The following is a 19,065-nucleotide window of genomic DNA, read 5'->3' as shown; positions in this document are numbered from 1 at the left end:
ACCATTTGGCAGACAGGTACTGTAGACAGACTGACTGGAGCAGGTGGTTAGACGCGAGGGACAGGAAGCTAGGGGAGGAGGAATATTAGCGTTGCACTGAAGCCAAAAGGTGAAGCTTTGCCTGTGCAACACTGATATGCTTCCCCGGTTCACTTTATAAAAGCCCGCTTCGAGGAGTTTTTTCAGATGCATTTCTCCTGGAATAGTTATTAGCAAAATCATCTAAAGCAGAAACCATGGAGAATTATGCAGAACATGCAGAATAGGTTATTAATCTTGAAGAAATTATGTATTGTTGAAAATGTACAGTAGACTATCAAAAGCATCCCTTTAAAGCAAGTATTCCCATATTAATGAAGCTGTTGAAAAAGCTCTCCTTCCTTTCATTTTCTGTTCCCTATCCAAGTTTCTCTTGCAAAAGGTTAAAAATTAAAAGGAGTGATGCATGACGACACTGTATTGCTGTTTTTGATCAGTCACTAGTTTAAAAATATTTTTGCGCGAAACAAACATTCATTATTACACCAGGAAAAATAGTTTTTCCCAAGTATTCATTTCTTTACCAGGAATCTGTGCAATGAAACCTGCAGTGTCACGTGCAGTCTGGACTACTCCCTACAGTAAACCTGTGAAGATTAGGTATTCATAGACAAAGACAAAGCACTGCACTGTGATGTGATTTCTGTTGTTAATATTCTACCAGGTGTTTTTGAAAAAGTTAATATTCTACCAAGTGTTTTGGAATGCGACTGCTCTAAAGTACAGAAAGTGATTTGTGTTGGATTAGATACAGTGTAAATCACAGTCAGAAAATTCATTAGCGTACCCAGATCAATGCACACTCCAGCAACAACACTGCTGTTTACTTTTTGTTCCTACCTTTCATTTCAAATCTGAGCGTTAGTGTTGATCTGCTAAACTCTAGATTGCTGCTGGAAAATGCTGCTGAAAGATATTTGTGAAATGATTTCCAGTTTCAAAAATATTACAACAAACTGGATTATGTGGGGAATTCATTATTATTTTTTTATCGCTGCGATACGATCATACAGAATACAGCAAAGTAACGCTATCTTAAATTACTTCACTCACTCAAAAAAAATACAAGTTCATCAAAGACTGGAGAAAAATATTCCCTACTGTTGCAGTGCTAAAAAAGAAACTTATCAAGAGTTTACTGTTCTTGTTGAAACATTTTGACTCAATGTATGATCTTTTTCAATATAAGAACACAGTGAGAAAAAGTTGAACACTGGCTTCAAGGTATGTTCCCAGTCTTGTAGAGACAGGCTCACATTTACATGCAGTTTCCAGTATGAGTGGGAGAGAGTCACAGTGCCACTCCCTACAATAAAGCACTGCCCCTGCCTGCCCAACCCCCATGCTTCTCTTTCAAACTGCCAGCAGTGTCTAACTGTTTCACCTCTCTTCACACCAAATAGAATCCGAGGCTGCTCTCAAGCAAGTCAGTGTGGGGAATCTCAATGAAACTTTGGTGGAAATTTACAATCACAAATGCAATTACAGAAACAGTGTTTACACTGCAGCACAGTCGAAACAATACCTTCAGCCATTCCAGCTTATCAAGTCCAGAAGGAGAGGCTCTCTGTGATGCCAACAGAGTCACAGTGCAGTCTGGAACACTGGGCAAAAGAATATCATTTTGTCATGCTTCGTCATAATTGCATTAGCAGTTGTCTATAGATTTTTATAAGTGTGACAGACAAACAAATAGACAGTCAGCCTCCACATACACCCAAATACTTATCCTCTCTCCCTCTCTCTCTCTCTCTCTCTCTCAGTAGCTCAGGGAGGGAGGAGTCAGGCTGTTTTAATCTGTTCAGGAATGGCAAGGTCACAGCATGTGAATCACAAACACAAAGAAGAGGGGGTTTTCATTTATTTTTTTGTGTGTGCAGAACAAGAAACAGCCATGGTGGGAACACAAGCCAGCAAGTCACACCTCTCTGCCCAGAGGGGGTTCCAACAGAGAGGCGCTGAATGAGCTCATCAACAACACGCAGGTGTGTACATTACATTAAGCACTCAATCATAAAACTTAATGAGGATGTTCAATTGATATGCGCCTTCCACAAACTACAGCTACAGCCCAAAGTTTTGCGTCACCCAATAGAATTAACAAATTGTGCTTCACAAAGTCGAATGCAACCTGCTGAATAATGTTACGTTAACATATTGATCTAAACATGCTTTACCATACCTTTCTGTGCTTTACAGTGCTTGCCTATGCTCCACCAAGCTTTCAGTATGCTTTATTCTACTGTGCTATGAGTTCATCATGGAAAACTTTTCAGAAGAGAGATGCAACAGTGCATCTAGAAGCTTTTAATTGCATATCTTCAACAGGTATGAACAGGTACTACTGTACTTGGATTGAATCAGGAATTTGGTTACTTGGTCTATACTTTCATGCAGTCCCCATCTGAGATTATAAAAACCAATATGGGAGCTCTACAACCGATTTTAAAAATACATTCACCAATTTCATATTATTATTTGTTTATTTAACAGACGCTTTTATCCAAGGCGACTTACAGAGACTAGGGTGGGTGAGCTATGCATCAGCTGCAGAGTCACTTACAATTACATCTGACCTGAAAGACGGAGCACAAGGAGGTTAAGTGACTTGCTCAGGGTCACACAGTGAGTCAGTGGCAGGGATGGGATATGAACCGGGGACCTCCTGGTTACAAGTCCTTTTCTTTAACCACTGGACCACACAGCCTCCTATCCTGAAATCCTCCCCCCCTCCTCCCCACCAAAAAAAAACAACTTTTAGAAACACAGAAAAAAAACGTTGAAACAAGATGTTGCCCGACAACAGACATATCCTTTCAAAATACCTCCTTGCCTATCGAAAAATGCTCTTTCTATAAAAAGTGCACAACACAGGTATTGTAAAGTAAAGCCTGTCTGAACTAAGAGGTCCCCTGTTCTTACGAGCGTATATTTTTTTTTTTATTATTTTGTACAAATTTAAACATAATCTTTGAATGTCAACCGGTATAAAGCATGTGTCCGATATGTCATCTTTAAAACAGTGTGCCATACTGAACTAGGTTTATTCAGTCCAAATTAAAACACATAGGTGTTACCTTTGAAAACACAGACACAGCAATTTATTTTAGCACCTCTCAACTCCCAGCAATCAGCGGTTAAAAAAGATTTTATTTCAAATACTTCTGAGGCAGGAGTGACAATGATGTTTAACTGGTCCAGGTTTTGCTGAGGTCAGCTGTAGAAATTCCATGCCTGTTTGCAGGGTGTGTGTGAGGAGGGGGTGGGTTGTGTGTGTGTGTGTGTGTGAGGAGGGGGTGGGTTGTGTGTGTGTGTGTGTGTGAGGAGGGGGTGGGTTGTGTGTGTGCGTGTGTGTTGAGGGGGTGGGTTGTGTGTGTGCGCGTGTGTGTGAGCAGGGGTTGGATTGTGTGTGTGCGTGTGTGTTGAGGGGGTGGGATGTGTGTTGAGGGGTTGGATTGTGTGGGTGCGTGTGTGTTGAGGGGGTGGGTTGTGTGTATTTGTGTGTGTGTGTGTGTTGAGGGGGTGGGTTGTGTGTTCGTGTGTGTTGAGGGGGTGGGTTGTGTGTATGTGTGTGTTGAGGGGGTGGGTTGTGTGTATGTGTGTGTTGAGGGGGTGGGTTGTGTGTATGTGTGTGTGTGTGTGTGTTGAGGGGGTGGGTTGTGTGTGTGAGGAGGGGGTGGGGTGTTTGTTAGAGGAGATTAATTGTGTACCAATGAATCGTGACACTTTCTTACAAGATAGATCTCATTGCATAATTGGTTGTTATGTATCACTATGCTCTGTTGAAAATGTGAAACACTGAACTAAAGTGTGTGAAGGTGTTGGGAACTGCACAGTGTTGTCTTCATTTTCAATATCCTTCACTAACAGTAATGTTACAAAAGAACTTGAGAATACTTACTTTAGAGTCATATTACTTAGCCGTTTGGTTCTTTTAGTTCTAGAACAGGTGTTTTCTCCTTTCAAAAAGATCATTAAAAAGACGCTTTGAAAATCAAGCAGGCACATGTCTCCGGTAATGCCTTCATCAGTGTGAGAGAGTTATTGTACTGATCCGGTCCTTCTTTTTAAAAAAAAGTTATTCAGGCTTACATGTGCAAATATATTTGAACGCCTCAAGATGGGACATGTGTAAAAATGTTTGCGGTTTAATTAGGCATCTTAAACAACTTCTAAAAAGTCTCCTGCATTTTACCATCTGTGGCTCTGTGTTCCTTTTCGCTTACTATTTTAAATGAATAGCACGTGTGGCCCATCAAAACAATTAAATTAGAAGAATTTGCATGTTTTGAAAGTTTTTCAAGATTTGCAGTTGCAGTGGCTTGATTTCATCTGCACAACAAACCTACAGAAGCAATGGGGTGTTCTAATACTGTTCTAGCACACTGCTGCAGTACACTTCAAGTAAAAGCCCATTTGCATGCTGTACTGTATAAAGAAAGTACGTGACACGCTTACTATAAAATCTGTCCTGGCACTGCTTCAGCGTGCTTCATACAGCACCTGCTCAGTGCTTACACCTCTTTTGTGTAAACTGCTTTTTATCAACCCAATAAAGGCTACTTAACTGAAGAGGTTGATATCCAATAGCCGTTGAACAAGGGCCATAAACAGTGCAAGTTCATTTCTAACCAGATGTACTGTGCAATATGCTCTCAGCAACCCCAGAAAGGCTGTTCTGTTGCTGTAAAGCATGGAAATGTTGCAACGTGATATCCTTTATTACAGCCTGCACATCACAGCTAGTGCTGAGGGCTCAGCGTCCCCTGTCAGGGGGGGTGAAGGATCGGGAGTGGGAGTGGATTGTCTTAATATTGACAGGCTCAGCCCCTCAGGCAGGCAGGCAAGTAGGCAGGTAGTGGGAGATCTCTCTAGTTACCAGAGATGAAAGAGCTGGTTCATCCGACTAATAGCACAGCAGGACGGACTGAAAGACTTTACAATAGAGGCATTCATCTATAAGGGGTGTATCAATACTCTAAGGTTACTGTACAATACGTATCACAGTATGCACGTCACAATTCAAAATTCAGCACAATGCACAGCAATGCTTCGGGTGACAGCAATGCTTCGGGTATTTGAAGAACGTACCGCTATATCTCATGATATTGCATTGTTATCCTGCTTTTTGGTTTTAGTGAGCCGCTCGCTGATTGGGTGGTTTAGATTTGGTAGAAAGACCGGTTAGTTAAGAACCTATAATTGTTCTACCTCTAAGTTTATTTTTATTCAGAGTGTTTAAAGCCTGTTATTAAAACACCTGCTGCTAACTTTCAAAGCAAGTGCACAACGCGAAGGGAAAATATCAACAATGAAGGAACATTTCACAATGCACGTTAACAAGGAGAATGTAGCGCTTTTGGTATATTACTTCCAGAACTGAATCTATCTCCTTAAAATGCCTGTGGCAATTTTTTTAAAACATGGGCAGAAAGTTAAAAACGGTACACATCCTTCAGGGAGTTAAATTAGCACCGTTATGACGGCCTTCTTTGAACTCCGGGCGTGAGAGTCATTAATTAGGAATTGTTTAACAAGCTGTAAAAGAAAACTCTTCTATTGAAGCTATTGTGTTGCTTGCCAATCACAGTTTTCTTTGATTGCACTTTTCCCCATTTAGAAAGGTCTTGTAAGACATGGTCTAAAAACTGCCTGCCTTACTTTGTTTACCTCCCCAGGATCTCAGTCTAAGCGACTACATTCAGGCACTTATCTTTAAAGCTTATTTTACTGGGCAAACTGCTTCACTTTAGATAACAGTCAGTGCCTGCACTTTTGAACCACAAATGAAATGACAAATATACAGTCTGGCGAGGTGGGGACTAGCAGTGGATTTGAATCAGGCTGTTTAACCCTCGGACAGTAGGTGTTATCTATATCACAGACATTTAAGCTCAACTGGAAGCAGTGTGTTCTTTTCGGTTAACGAAAACGAACCCTAAAATGGTCAAAAAACTAAAAAAAATAAACATTTTCTTTGACGATATAGTAACAGAAACTAGAAAATGTTTGAAAACTAAAACTAAACTGAAAGGAAAAAATAAACCTGAAAAACGAATATTCTGAGATGTATTAATACCACTTCACGAAAAAGCTATATAAATAGCACAGCCAAGCTGCAATGACTTCCTCCTCTGTGGCACTGTTGCCCAAAGCAGGTGGATGAATGCGTTTGCATTGTCAAAAAAAGAGAACTGGAATTTTAAGTGATTAATACGTTTTAAATAACATTTAAAATGTCTCTTAAAATGAAAAGATACTGAAACTGAAAAACAAATTCTAAAACTGAAATATATATTTCTGAATTAAAGTTAACTGAAACTAAAATTAAAACTAAAACTAAATAGAAAAAATAATAATAATAATAATCATACCAACTAAATAAAAACTGAAGCTGAATTGAAATGCTGAAACTGAAAAAAACTGAAAAAAAACACTGATTGGCAGTGGGCATCTTTACAGGTTGGAAGGTAGCAAAAGATCAAGGACTAGACGAGAATGGAGACAGAACTGCTCACTGTCCACCTAAGAGAAAGGGTAGTCCACCTTGAGGACACAACAGTCTTGAGGTTTGGGGACTGAACTACTTTCCCCAGTCCCGAAAAGGCTTGTAACATGGACAACTGAATTGCTACCTGAGCCCTAATAGAAAGGATGGACCTTCCAGTCCAGGACAAACTAGAGGCATGGATTCAGAACTGCTCCCTCACCTCCAAAGAGAAAGGGTAACCCCTCAAGAGCAGGGCAGGCTTGATGCGTTGAGACTGAACTGCTCCCTCGCACTCAAAGATAACAGTGCCTCAAGTCCAAAACAGGCTTGATGCATGAAGACTGAACTGCTAACTCACCCCCTAAAAAAAAGGGTAGCCTCATCCAATACAGGGTAGACTTGAGGCACAGAGACTGAACTGCCCCCTCGCACTCAAAGATAACAGTGCCTCAAGTCCAAAACAGGCTTGATGCATGAAGACTGAACTGCTAACTCACCCCCTAAAAGAAAGGGTAGCCTCATCCAATACAGGGTAGACTTGAGGCACAGAGACTGAACTGCCCCCTCGCACCCAAAGATAACAGTGCCTCAAGTCCAAACAGGCTTGATGCATGAAGACTAAACTGCTAACTCACCCCCTAAGAGAAAGGGTAGCCTCATCCAATACAGGGTAGACTTGAGGCACAGAGACTGAACTGCCCCCTCGCACCCAAAGATAACACTGCCTCAAGTCCAAAACAGGCTTGATGCATGAAGACTGAACTGCTAACTCACCCCTTAAGAGAAAGGGTAGCCTCATCTAATGCAGGGTAGATTTGAGGCACACTCTCACCCCCTAGAGAAGCTCCTAAAGTCCCATACAGGCTTGAGGCACGGAGACTGAACTGCTAACCTCAACACCCAAAGACAGAATGGGGGTCCCTCAAGACCAAGGCAGACTTACGCATGGAGACTAAAAACTGCTTTCTCCCTTAAGCCCTACAGGAGAAAGGATAGCTTTGAGACACTTTTGAGGGCAGGTGTGTGCATTACTTTAAAACCAGAACAAAGAATTTGCAGAAAGACACTATTTCTACTAAATACAAGCGCAGATGAAACAATGCAAACAAATACTTTCAGAGTCGTTTTTAACTTGCTTTCAAGCTAAACTTTAATACACCCATTTTACAAATAGTTCCTCTGTCAGACACAAACAGTTTTGTTTTGGTAAATACAGGTATGTAAACAATACCAGCAAGGTGATTGTCTTGAACAAACTTGTGCTTGACAGCATAGCTGGGTTTAACACACTGCCTGTTTTTTTGTTCCTGTGTTTAGTGTTTTATTGAGTTGAGAAAAGGTCATATTTATTAACAAACTGTTGTTTTTCCCCCCACTTTATGTAATTTGTCTTTTTCCTGAAACATAAGATGTTTGCACATCTCAAAATGTTTGCTATTTAAGCACTTGAGTGGTGAATTGATATTGCTGTAACATTTTCTAAACATTTCATTTTTTAAAAGTCACGTTTTTGTTGCATTTTTTTCAGAGGCAAAAAAAGTAGGTACATACTAAAAAAAAAATAGTAAGCATACTGTAGCACACATCTTTAAAATGTAACTGGAATTATGTGTTTGCCAATAAATAGCACTTAAATGTATTATCAATGCTTATTAATGGGAAAGTATAACTTATCGTCGTCATCATAACACATTATTATTATTATTATTATAATTATTATTATTATTATTATAAGTATTATTAGTATAATAATAATAATAATAATAATAATAATAATAATAAGTAAACACACAAGTAAACAAACAAAAAAGTTAATAACCAGTTAATAACCAAACGCATAGAAACGTAACCAATACCTAGCCTTTTACAAACTGGTAATTAATTAAGAACAAGCGCAGACAGCGTCATTACTGTACCTTTTAGGGTTAGAAATCTCTCCGCAATCACTCTGTGTGCCTGTCTGTCTTACAAAAAAAAAAAAACAGCGCAGTTCTCTGTAAAAAGTTGACTGCAGTTTTTTAAAAAAACAAAATACAATCCTTTGTCTTTTTACAAATCCGTTTCTGTTTGCTTTGTTTTTAAAGAGTCCGGCTCTAACAAGCTTTAAAACTGCTGTATTGAACTTGAAAGCTGACGGCTTTCTTGTTAAATATAGATCCAGTTTTCCAGAGAGCCCCGCTCTTACTAAAGTGAAGAGAGTCCTGCTCTGAGTTTCCCAGCAGAGAAACTCTCTCCTTCCACCAGGTACTCATTAGCATAACGAATGCGGGGGCAGCCAATCCGCAGCGAGGTGGGGGGGACTTGTCAAACACGCCCGCTTGTCATCAAATCCTCAAGTATTCGTTTTTCAGCAACGTTGTTTATGTAAAAATACATAACAATATTTAAAGACTGATCTCTTTCGAAATATGGCCCGTACTACTTTCTTAATATTCAAGGTACATTTTGAAACTGAAAAATAATAATACGATTCTGGGTGTTGATAAATGGAGGTGCTCCAGCTTTCTTGCTTGCAAAACTAAAACTAAACTGCACCCAGTCCTGTTGTATTTTTTTTTGTTCAAAATGTTCTGATTCGTGACCTCATCTTTTTTTTTCCTTCCTTATAATTTTCTCTAATTCATACATCCAAGTATATTATTTTGCAAAATTAGAAATGATAGCTCTTTTAAGTGTCAGCAGTGAAAAGATCTCTTAAATGTGCAGTTTATCTTTTTAAATAGCAGCTCAGGTAACCATCGGGATGGCTTGAATCATGCTGTATTTTAAAGGTAGGAGTTGAAACTTGATTTAGGCTGGTCACGCCTTTACACAATGGAAAGCACTTAGGGCATAACTATACTTTCTTCAGAGTTTTATCTAACCTGCAGACCTACTCACTAAATATCTAGGTGTAACAGAGGCAGGGAACGAACCCGGGGACCATACACACTGCAAGTGAGAACCTTAACCTCTATGCAAAAGAGCCAGGCATGCATAGCTAAAGAGCTTTTAATCTCATCTCCCCAACAATCTGTAATGACGCAACACTGTCATATAGTTACACAGAACGATTTGATAACATCTGTTATACAGAACAAAGAAGTGAACGAAGAAGCGAAAGCTACGGAACTAAATTGAGCTCTGGGAAACGTAAACTCGGACCGAATCTTACAGGCTAAAAAAAATAAATAAATAAATAGTAGGCTACATAAACACCTCCAGATTCTGATACTCTCACAATAGCATGTGCCAAAGTCCTTAATATGTTTAATCACGACTGGATAAGTGTTCCTATGGGTAGATGTAAAAAGGACATGCAGTATATTCTACTTCTGTTCCAGTTGTAGCAGGAGCATGCCCATTTTGGCAGAAAGGGGGAGGCATCTAGTGTCCTTACAGCTAGGGTTACCATATGACTCCATGTCCACTAGGAAACTCACCCCCTCCAATGCATTCTGGTAAGTGTAGTCCTACTGTGAAAGGTACCCCGAGACAGGTAAAACATACCAGAATGCATTGGGGTGAGTTGAAAAGCCAAGCTGTCCTAGTATATGTGGAGTCATATGATAACCTTACCAACAGCTAAACAATATTTAGTGAATATAAATTGGACTGTCAACTAGGGCAGCTTTCTTCCTGATGAATTCAAGTGCAGTAAAGGTTAAACTATGGAGGAATTGTAGTAAATATACACCACTGACACATTTTAGTGCAACATTTAGCACAAAGGTGGGATTCGCAGCTTTTTCTCATACCTGATCGCTGGCAGCCGGGTTGTTTTCCTGTGTTTAGCTTCCCTGGATCCCAGTGAATTTCCGACAGCCCAGAGAGAATTCCTGGCGAGATCCGACTTGTTCAGCTCAAGTACAGTATGACTGATTTAAGAGAGGTAACAAAAAAACAAAGAAAAATATACAATGAAGCTCCATTGTGCAGTCATATACATTTATCCAGAACCTGCTGAATAATGTTACATTAACATATTGAATTACATACCGCTGTGTAGTTTTCCCAAATACTTCATGAAAAATTGACAATTGAAAAATGTGACATTTCGAAATCTAACATGACGTACTGTACTACTATTATGGCTTTGGTAGACTTTTGCGATATCATTTTGTAGTTTCTTTGATTACATGATGTTAAATAAAATATCTATCTTTTTTGTCCCAATATTAAAATTCTAGCTGATTTAAAACTTTTGGCCATAGTTGTAGTCAATATTGCCTATTGTGTCGAATTGTACCACTTTGTGTGGCGTTTTGTAATATGGATTCATGTGCACTGGGAGCTGAGAACACCAAACTCCTTTCACTAGAGAAAACATTCTGGCTAGTGTACAAACCCAATGTGGTTGTAACCGTTTCTGTAGAGAATCGAAGATATCCTTTGATTAAAAACAACCCCCCCTGCGTCCACACAAACCTGCTGTTTCTGTCAATATTTATTTTTTGTTTCATTTCCTGTAAGTGTGATCCTCGCTTCTCATCTGCCTGATAAGCGAACAGGTGGAAATTGTAAAATGTTCAACGACACGATCATCTGAAGTCATCGATGCAAGTACCTTGCTCTCCTACTGCGCTGTGGCCTCTGCACTGCAAAAAGGAAATTGCAGCTTTGGAGAGAGAGAGCTGAGAACAGCAACTAGACTAACCCCAGGGCTAAAGAGTTTGTGAGGCTAGATTGAGGGAAATGATTAAGCCATGATTTTCCTAACATGTCAGTCATTAGGAGAAGCAGTTGATTGGTTATTGACAGGAAAGAAGCCACTGAAGGGGTGGGGAGAATTCCACCCTTCAGGTAACCAAGGAAGTGTAAGAAGATCTAAAAGCAAGAATTGCAAATAGAAATTTCCTTAACCAGCTGCAGTACCAGATATCATGTTGTTGTTTTTTTTAAATACGTTTACAATAATATGTGTTTCTTTCAAAACTGCATATTTGGAACATCCGTGATGAATGGAATTGCATGACATGCATGGAGCTACAGTCACTTTAAAACATCACAAACGAACAGCTGCAGATTGACAAGACAAACTTAAACAAGGTAGTGAAGGCGTTAAGGACAGAGATACGGAGGGTGTTGAAAGAGACCTTTCCTAAATTGCTTCAATCACAAATCTAATTAGCCACAACGCCTGTGTCCTGACAGTGGAATAGTGCATGATAATAAATCAGCCTTGACCGAAACAGTGAGCTGTGAAGCAGGGGAGCAACCTTGTGTGTGGGTGTGAGTCTTAAGGTTGACACGTCAATGTATTTTTAAATATTTACAGCGCTGGTAGTCATTAGGCAGCCCCTTGCGACCTTGTGAGTAACCCAGAATTTTTACTCTCCAGTCATAGTGGAGGCGTCCCATACGTATGGTTTTAATATACAGTATCTATAGGACTGCTGGACCGATAGTGTTTAAACTCGATATGGACCTTCTTTATAGTTATCTGTAGTGTATGGTAATCTCAAGGTATATGGAGGATGTTTGTCTGTTTGCCTTTCTGTATATCATTCTAGAGTTTTTAATACAGCGAGGGAAACCACTTCTCCAATTGTGTATCATAATTTGGGGTTAGTTATTCATATCTTAATTTGAGGGTGTACAGCTATGACCAAAGGTTTTGCAGCATCACTGTACAGAATCAACTCATTTTGCTTCATAAAGTCGAATGAAACCTGCTGAACAATGTTACGTTAACATATTGAATTACATAGCGCTTTGTAGTTTTCCCATATACTTAATGAAAAACTGAAAAATGTGACATTTCGAAATCTAACATGAAATACTACTGTACTACTGTTATGGCTTCCGGTAGACTTTTTTTTTTTTTTTTTTTTGCAATATCATTTTTGTAGTTTCCTTGATTACATGATGTTAAAATTATGTCTCAATCCTAAAATTCTAGGTGATGCAAAACTTCTGGCCATAGCTGCACCTAACGTGGCTATAGTGATCAACTTCTGCATGTTGCTGATGGCGCTGTTTTTGAATGTACAGCGCTAGGGGAAATGAATGTCACTGACATGCTTGTCACTGTTTAATATTATTGCTGTTCTGCTATTGTTCTCATGCTATAATATATACAGGAATCTCTGTGGCCTATGCTCACTCTTTCTTTCTTTCTTTCTTTCTTTCTTTCTTTCTTTCTTTCTTTCTTTCTTTCTCCATCCTCCCCGGCTCTGGTATCAATAATGTATGAGGTGTTGATGGAGGGAAGTAAAAACAGCTGATCCCTACACCCCCCAGCCAGACTCAATCAATAGCAGGCAGACAGGCACAGTTAAATTTCTCTTATTGCTTGAGTTAACATCAGTTATAACTGGACTTGACTTCTTATAGGAGATATAGTTTGGGAAAAAAAATATATATATATATATATATATATATATATATATATATATATATATATATATATATATATATATATTCATTCTAGCCAATTTTGCAATTTCCATATAATTCCTAATGTAACTTATGGGTGCTAGTTGATACATGTACAGTTGACTTGTAACATTTTAACTGCCCCGTCCCGTCACCAACCCACCCCCACCCCCTCCATCTTTATAGGCGTGCTAACCAAGGCTTTGAAATCCATTTCTTACCTATTATTAACACTAGCAACATTATCACTGGGCCTCCTTGAAGGAGTGCTACAAGGCTTGAAAATATATTTCCTTTGCCCTTGTTAGCACAAGCAACATAATATCTGGTCCTCCTTTAAAGGAAGGTAATTTAGTTTTTTTTGTATGGTTGCTCAGGTTTTTTTTAGGGTACAGCATTAAAACATGTTTGTTATTTCGGCCAGGGAGGTCAATTCCGGACCTGGAGGTACAGTCAAATAATAAACTACTCTGGGAACAGGATGGGTGTTTATCTGGTTCAAATAGAAAAATCAGTAAAAAACTGAATTATTACCCTGGGATTATGCAGTAAAATAAAATCAGTAAGTAATCAGGTCACATCTGAAGGTCATATTTAAAAAAAAACAAAACATTAGGTTTCAACACCCATCAACCCACAGTGGACTACAATCACTTAGCTAGGGCTAATTGCTACGCCTAAAGCCTTCCTGGACTCTGCAGGCTGAAAGGTGGATTTGAAAATCAATTGTAAATTTCAGTGGGAGCCAGTGGAGCGTATCAGTGCATACTGATGAGCTTTCCATGACTGGGGGTTGCCATGGCACCCGGAGTGTTCCCTGAGAAAGCTCGGCCTTGCTTGAATTTAAAGGAATAAGTCAGTGAGTGAAAGGCCATCTGTAGCTCCTTTCTTCTTTTCTTTTCTCTTCACTCTTGCCCAAGATAAAGCTTTTGATTTTGTTTCTCGTTCTCTCACGACCAGTTTAGACAAAAGAAAGCAGTATCATAAAATAAACAAAGCTGACAGCATGGATTAATTTCACTGTCTTTTGTGAAAAGTCCCTTTTAAACACTTATATAAGTTTAAAAAGATAGCAAAATTAGGTAATGCACAGTAAAGAATTTATTTTTATTTTTTATGGTATCACCACTCTGCAGTGCAGTATCTTTGACATTATCTCTTTACAAGGAAAAGCTTCAGTTACCAAATAAAGTCCTGCTACTGTACAAGTGCCAATTTGAGCCATTCCACACAGGCAAGCTTCTGTTAAAGAGATACTCAGGTGGTGGAGGCATTCAAGTCCAATGAAAGGCTTAATGAAGGTCCCTAAGAGGTTAAATTCCCGACACTTTCTCCTCCACTGCTCCTGTTCTCTGAGCCTTATCTGCACCCAGTCAGCAACACATTCCAAATCAGGGCTTGTGAGAAGGAGGAAGAGCCAGAGAGAGAGAGAGCAGACACAGAAGGCAGACAGCAAAAGAGAGGGAGATGGGAAAGCTAGAAAGAAAATTGCACCTAACGTTGGCAATATCTGTATAACTTGTATGCCAAAAAGAAACATTTATTTGAACAGAGAGAGGAAGAGGGGAGAGAGAGTGAGAGAGAAAGAAGGAGCAAGAGGAAAGGGGAAGAGAGGAGTGAGAGAGTGAGGGCAGAGAGACAGGGAGATTACCTAAGGCAGACAGATTTGTCACAAGCTAAATTTAACTCCCATTCGGGAATTCAGGATAAAGTGCAGGGCACTGCCACCGTGGTCTTAAAGGTGCAGAAACCTATTCACTCTTCAAAACAGTCTTTCTTTTAGACATGCAGCAATGACTTGATTAATGGATTATGAATTGCCATGGCCAAGTCTCAATTAAACATTCATTGATTGATTATGCCCTGGTAACCTGTTGGGAGCCTCAGATAGCAAGCTATCCAGTAACATGTGCTTTCCATGCATGATGCTAGACTGAAGCTCTTCCATTTTTTTTCTATTGAGAAATGTCCGAATATAAGTTAATATGTTGTGTGCAGGATGTCATCTATTTATATAGTCATCAAACTGTCAAATAAATAAATAAATAAATATATAATATATACATTGTGTTACAATGTATTGGAAGGCTTTTGTGCAAATTTTTTAAAAAATATTTTACCTTTATGAATTATAAAGTGTTCTCAATGCATTGCGTGAGGATTATGCTATTAGGTTGCTGATCAGGTTGTTGATTGATTAGGTTGTTATTAGGTTGTCGATCAGGTTCTCGATCAGGTTGTTGGTTAGGTTGTTGATTAGGATTTAGATTAGGTTGTTATTAGGTTGTTATTAGGCTGTTGATTGATTAGGTTGTTATTAGGTAGCTGATTAGGCTGTTATTAGGTTGTTGTCTCATTGCCTAAAGCCTGCCCTGGAGTGAAGGGAGCATGCTTTCTCTTAGGGAATGAGGGAGGGAGCAGCTCAGTCTCCATGCCTCAAGCCTGACCGGAGGGAGCACCCTTTCTCTTAGGGGGTGATGGAACAATTCAGTCTCCATGCCTCAAGCCTGCCCTGGACTGGAGGGAGCATCCTTTCTCTTAGGGGGTGAAGGAGGGAGCAGCTCAGTCTCCATGCCTCAACCCTATACTTCCCCCTGATGAGACTACCATTTTTACTGTGGGATGAGGGAGCAGTGCTATCTTTTCAGTCTCCATGCCTCAAGTCTAACCTTGACCGGCAGGACCACTCCTTCTCTTGGGTGTGAGGAAGCATATTTATTAAACTGGTTAAACAACTGGTATTAAATGACTAATGATATAATCTTCACATGATGTAAACCTCTACTTAGAAATCTATCAAGCTTGATCGTCTGTTTGGACTGCTTTGTAGATCAGCCAAGAGACACAGCCACGGCCCAATAGACAAGATTAATCTTTTTCTAGCCCTGAGACTGCACTCAACAAATGTTAATCCTGTCTTGTCCAGCCCATACCAAAAGACATGCTTAACTCTTTGAGATAACACTCTTGCTCTGCCGCGTAAAAATGACAACTTTACACCGTTCTATTAAAATATTTCTCCAATCACATGACCATATGCAAGTCCACGTAATTATGTTGGTATGCCATCTGTTGCACTGTCAGGGAATGACCTTTGATTTGAACAGATCATTTGTGCAAAACCCTTCCAAAGAAATACACTTGTTGCATTTCCGTTGTATTCAGTTATATCTGAAGAATAAAAAAAAAATGAAAAAACACAACCATGACTTCTGGATCCGCCATTATCAACTCAAATACAGAGGCTCTTAATACCGCATTGTCAACATGCGTCTCGACACGTTCGCTGCGCCTGGCTGAAAAACAACCAGGCTTCTCCTAAGCAGGAGTGCAGCAGAGGTATCAGACAGCTTCTAAAGACTGATGGCACACTCAATGATGAAATGTTATCTTGAAATGGGTGACGGATCGCTTTGGCGACTCGATACAAACAAAAAAGCAACCATTCCACGCAGGAAATTCAGACAGTGTTCATGCCACAGTGGAAGTCAGCAGCCATGTCACCTTGGAGTCTGTTATGCACTTGAATTTCCTTGGACCACCAAGGAAATTCAAGTGCTGCCCAATGAAGATTTATTTTTATAATTGGGGATATGCTATGGGTACCACTTGAACCAATGTGAAACTCATTCTCGCCGCTCAGGAATCTAATCCTGACTACATGCTTGAGAAATCTTGTGACACATGCACAGACTCCAGTAATTGGGTACAGTAAGTCTGAGGGGAATGTGCTGGGCATTCCACTAAATGCCATAGCTCTGGCTGCTCCTGGGAAGCTGAGATCTCCACAGCTGTTTCAGGAGAGGAGACACAAGACAGCTGAGACACTGCGAGGACTCACTGGCAGCCAAAGAACACTTTGTATCACCGTCAATCACATCGTTTAACAACACAGCACCCGGAGATGTAAAACAATCCTTCACGCTGCTTTAAGGTGTAATGGAAAACTCTGAAGATGCTAAGGGTCACATTTTAAAAGTGTTTCCTTCAGTCTTAAACCAGCTCCTGTTTTCCGACAGAAGAACAATCCATGCTTGTGTTGCAACCACTTGAGGTGCTTAGATACCCTTTAATTATGATATTTAACAGCTCAGATTAGATGGTGTCTTTGCTTTCCCCAAAACAGCAACAACAGAAGACTGGAGAAGCGCCTGTAGTCAAACAGACACTGGTTCCAGCTTCCTTAGCGTTATTCAGGTAAAATGTAATATTATCACTTTAATTATTGATTGGCCATGGTGGCAACAAAAAGACATTCAATTTAGAAAGTGATCAAATATGCAACTACCAGTATTTTAATTATTTTGTTTGCTTGTTTTTACGATGGTGACGGCATTGCAAAAAAGTAATAAAAAAAAAAAGTTGTACAAATTGCTCAGTGGTTTTCTCCCGGGGAATGCTGTTATGTTGATTCTGCGCTCAAGTCCCATTGTCGCAGTGGTCCGAATACAAACAAGAGTCTAATAGCAGGCAAAGCAATTACAGTACCGTGGGGCTCGACTATAAATATACAAGGCAGTCATAATATTGCAATGATGCACGTTCGTAAAGATCAGCTACTGCCAGACAACACACAGCATCTGATACATGACAAAGCTAAGCAATGCCGAACCAAAACAATCATTCAGGGCAGCAGTGTGGAGTAGTGGTTAGGGCTCTGGACTCTTGACCGGAGGGTCGTGGGTTCAATCCCAGGTGGGGGACACTGCTGCTGAACCCTTGAGCAAGGTACTTTACCTAGATTGCTCCAATAAAAACCCAACTGTATAAATGGGTAATTTTATGTAACAAAAAATAATGTAATGGTATTTAAAAATAATGTGATATCTTGTAACAATTGTAAGTTGCCCTGGATAAAGATATCTGCTAAGAAATAAATAATAATTAAGGCCAGACATGGAGACACACTCCATGTAGTCCATTTTAACCTGTTCAGAAGCCCCATTTAACTCCATTTATAAATGACTTATTCTCTGCTGTATAATAAGTGGAATCTTCGCCCCATTTATTGTCATGTCAGTAAGCATCGTGTAACTAATTTTTTTTGGTATTAGTAGTACAGTATTTTATGTAATGTCACATTTTTCAAATTTATTGCAGTTGTTTGTTAAGTATCTTAAATATAAATTAACTAGATGCATCGGATAACAGAATTAAACAAAATGAGGTACGTGCACAGCTCAATCACGCTGCACAATTTATAACACCAGGTGATAATAACAGTTTGTATCTATGCCCAGGTAGGCCTACCATAAATACTGCTAGGCGGAGTTCAACGAAGCGTGTAATTTCTAGACTAAACGGACCCCGACTGTCGTAAAGAAAACTAGCATCTCCATACGATGAAGGGGCACAGATTTGAAGCGAATGTGTTAATTGCATTATTTGGGTTAGACGCGAGTCATTGAGGAAAGAAAGCTGGGTGCTACCTATGGCAGGTTACTGATAGAATTTGCTACAGTACTTAAAAGTCCAACGGACACAAATGATCAGAAGATTGTCATCCCATTTAAAAGGGGCCCAGTGAGTTCAAATATAACAGGAGCGGTGCACATGGATGTAAAAGCCTATCTTATCAAATATTTGAAGCGCAGTTAAAAATGCTTATTTAAATTGCAGAGAGAATGGGAAAGCATGCTTACATATGTGTGTTATTACAGTATATCAGATTAGTTGCAACTGCAGCGGTCTGTAGTTTTGTATGGAGCTGTCTTTTTAGACCTGTATATGTCTGCAGAATTTAAAAAAAACAACAAAAAAACGTATTTCTTAAAGGAACGGCACAAGAAAAAAAAAACACAAGCCTCTTGTAATTGATGAAGGAAACATGTAAAATTAAATTCCATAAATACTTTTCTGCAAATAAAAAAAAAGGATTATCTCCACTAATCCAAATAGGCATTCCTAAACGAATCAAGCCATAATGGAATGCTTGAAACCTTATGCGAAATGTCATAATGTTGGGATGGGTAAGCCTGACCCATTTCAGCATCGCGCTTAAAGAGTATGGTTAGCTTACTGTCTTCAGCTTAAATTCGTAACAAGGCAGGTTCCTTCGTTTTGTTGTTTCCAGACAGATTTTAAATATGTTACAACAGGCTTTATTTCTTAAACAAAATAAACTTTTAAAACACGGTACAAAAGCCCCAGGATATTTACCTTACATTTCAAATGCAACC

At 39.5% G+C, this 19,065-nt stretch overlaps 1 protein-coding gene across 6 annotated transcripts in view; it reads right to left on the bottom strand.

The window, feature by feature from the left end:
• Window positions 1–19,065, bottom strand: part of LOC117433625 (discoidin domain-containing receptor 2-like) — a 45,738-nt gene extending 26,673 nt beyond the window's left edge. For 3 of the 6 annotated variants that reach the window (XR_009311365.1, XM_059010813.1, XM_059010817.1), the window contains exon 1: window positions 8,446–8,773. The gene's annotated coding sequence lies outside the window, so the exon portion shown is untranslated. Of the gene's footprint in view, window positions 1–8,445; window positions 8,774–10,266; window positions 10,387–10,936; window positions 10,952–19,045 lie in introns of those variants that run through there. The other 3 variants (XM_059010815.1, XM_059010814.1, XM_059010816.1) reach the window with 3 other exon arrangements.

The sequence above is a fragment of the Acipenser ruthenus genome, chromosome 41, assembly GCF_902713425.1.
Source record: "Acipenser ruthenus chromosome 41, fAciRut3.2 maternal haplotype, whole genome shotgun sequence".
Taxonomy (NCBI): domain Eukaryota; kingdom Metazoa; phylum Chordata; class Actinopteri; order Acipenseriformes; family Acipenseridae; genus Acipenser; species Acipenser ruthenus.
This window is presented reverse-complemented; position numbering and strand designations above follow the sequence as displayed.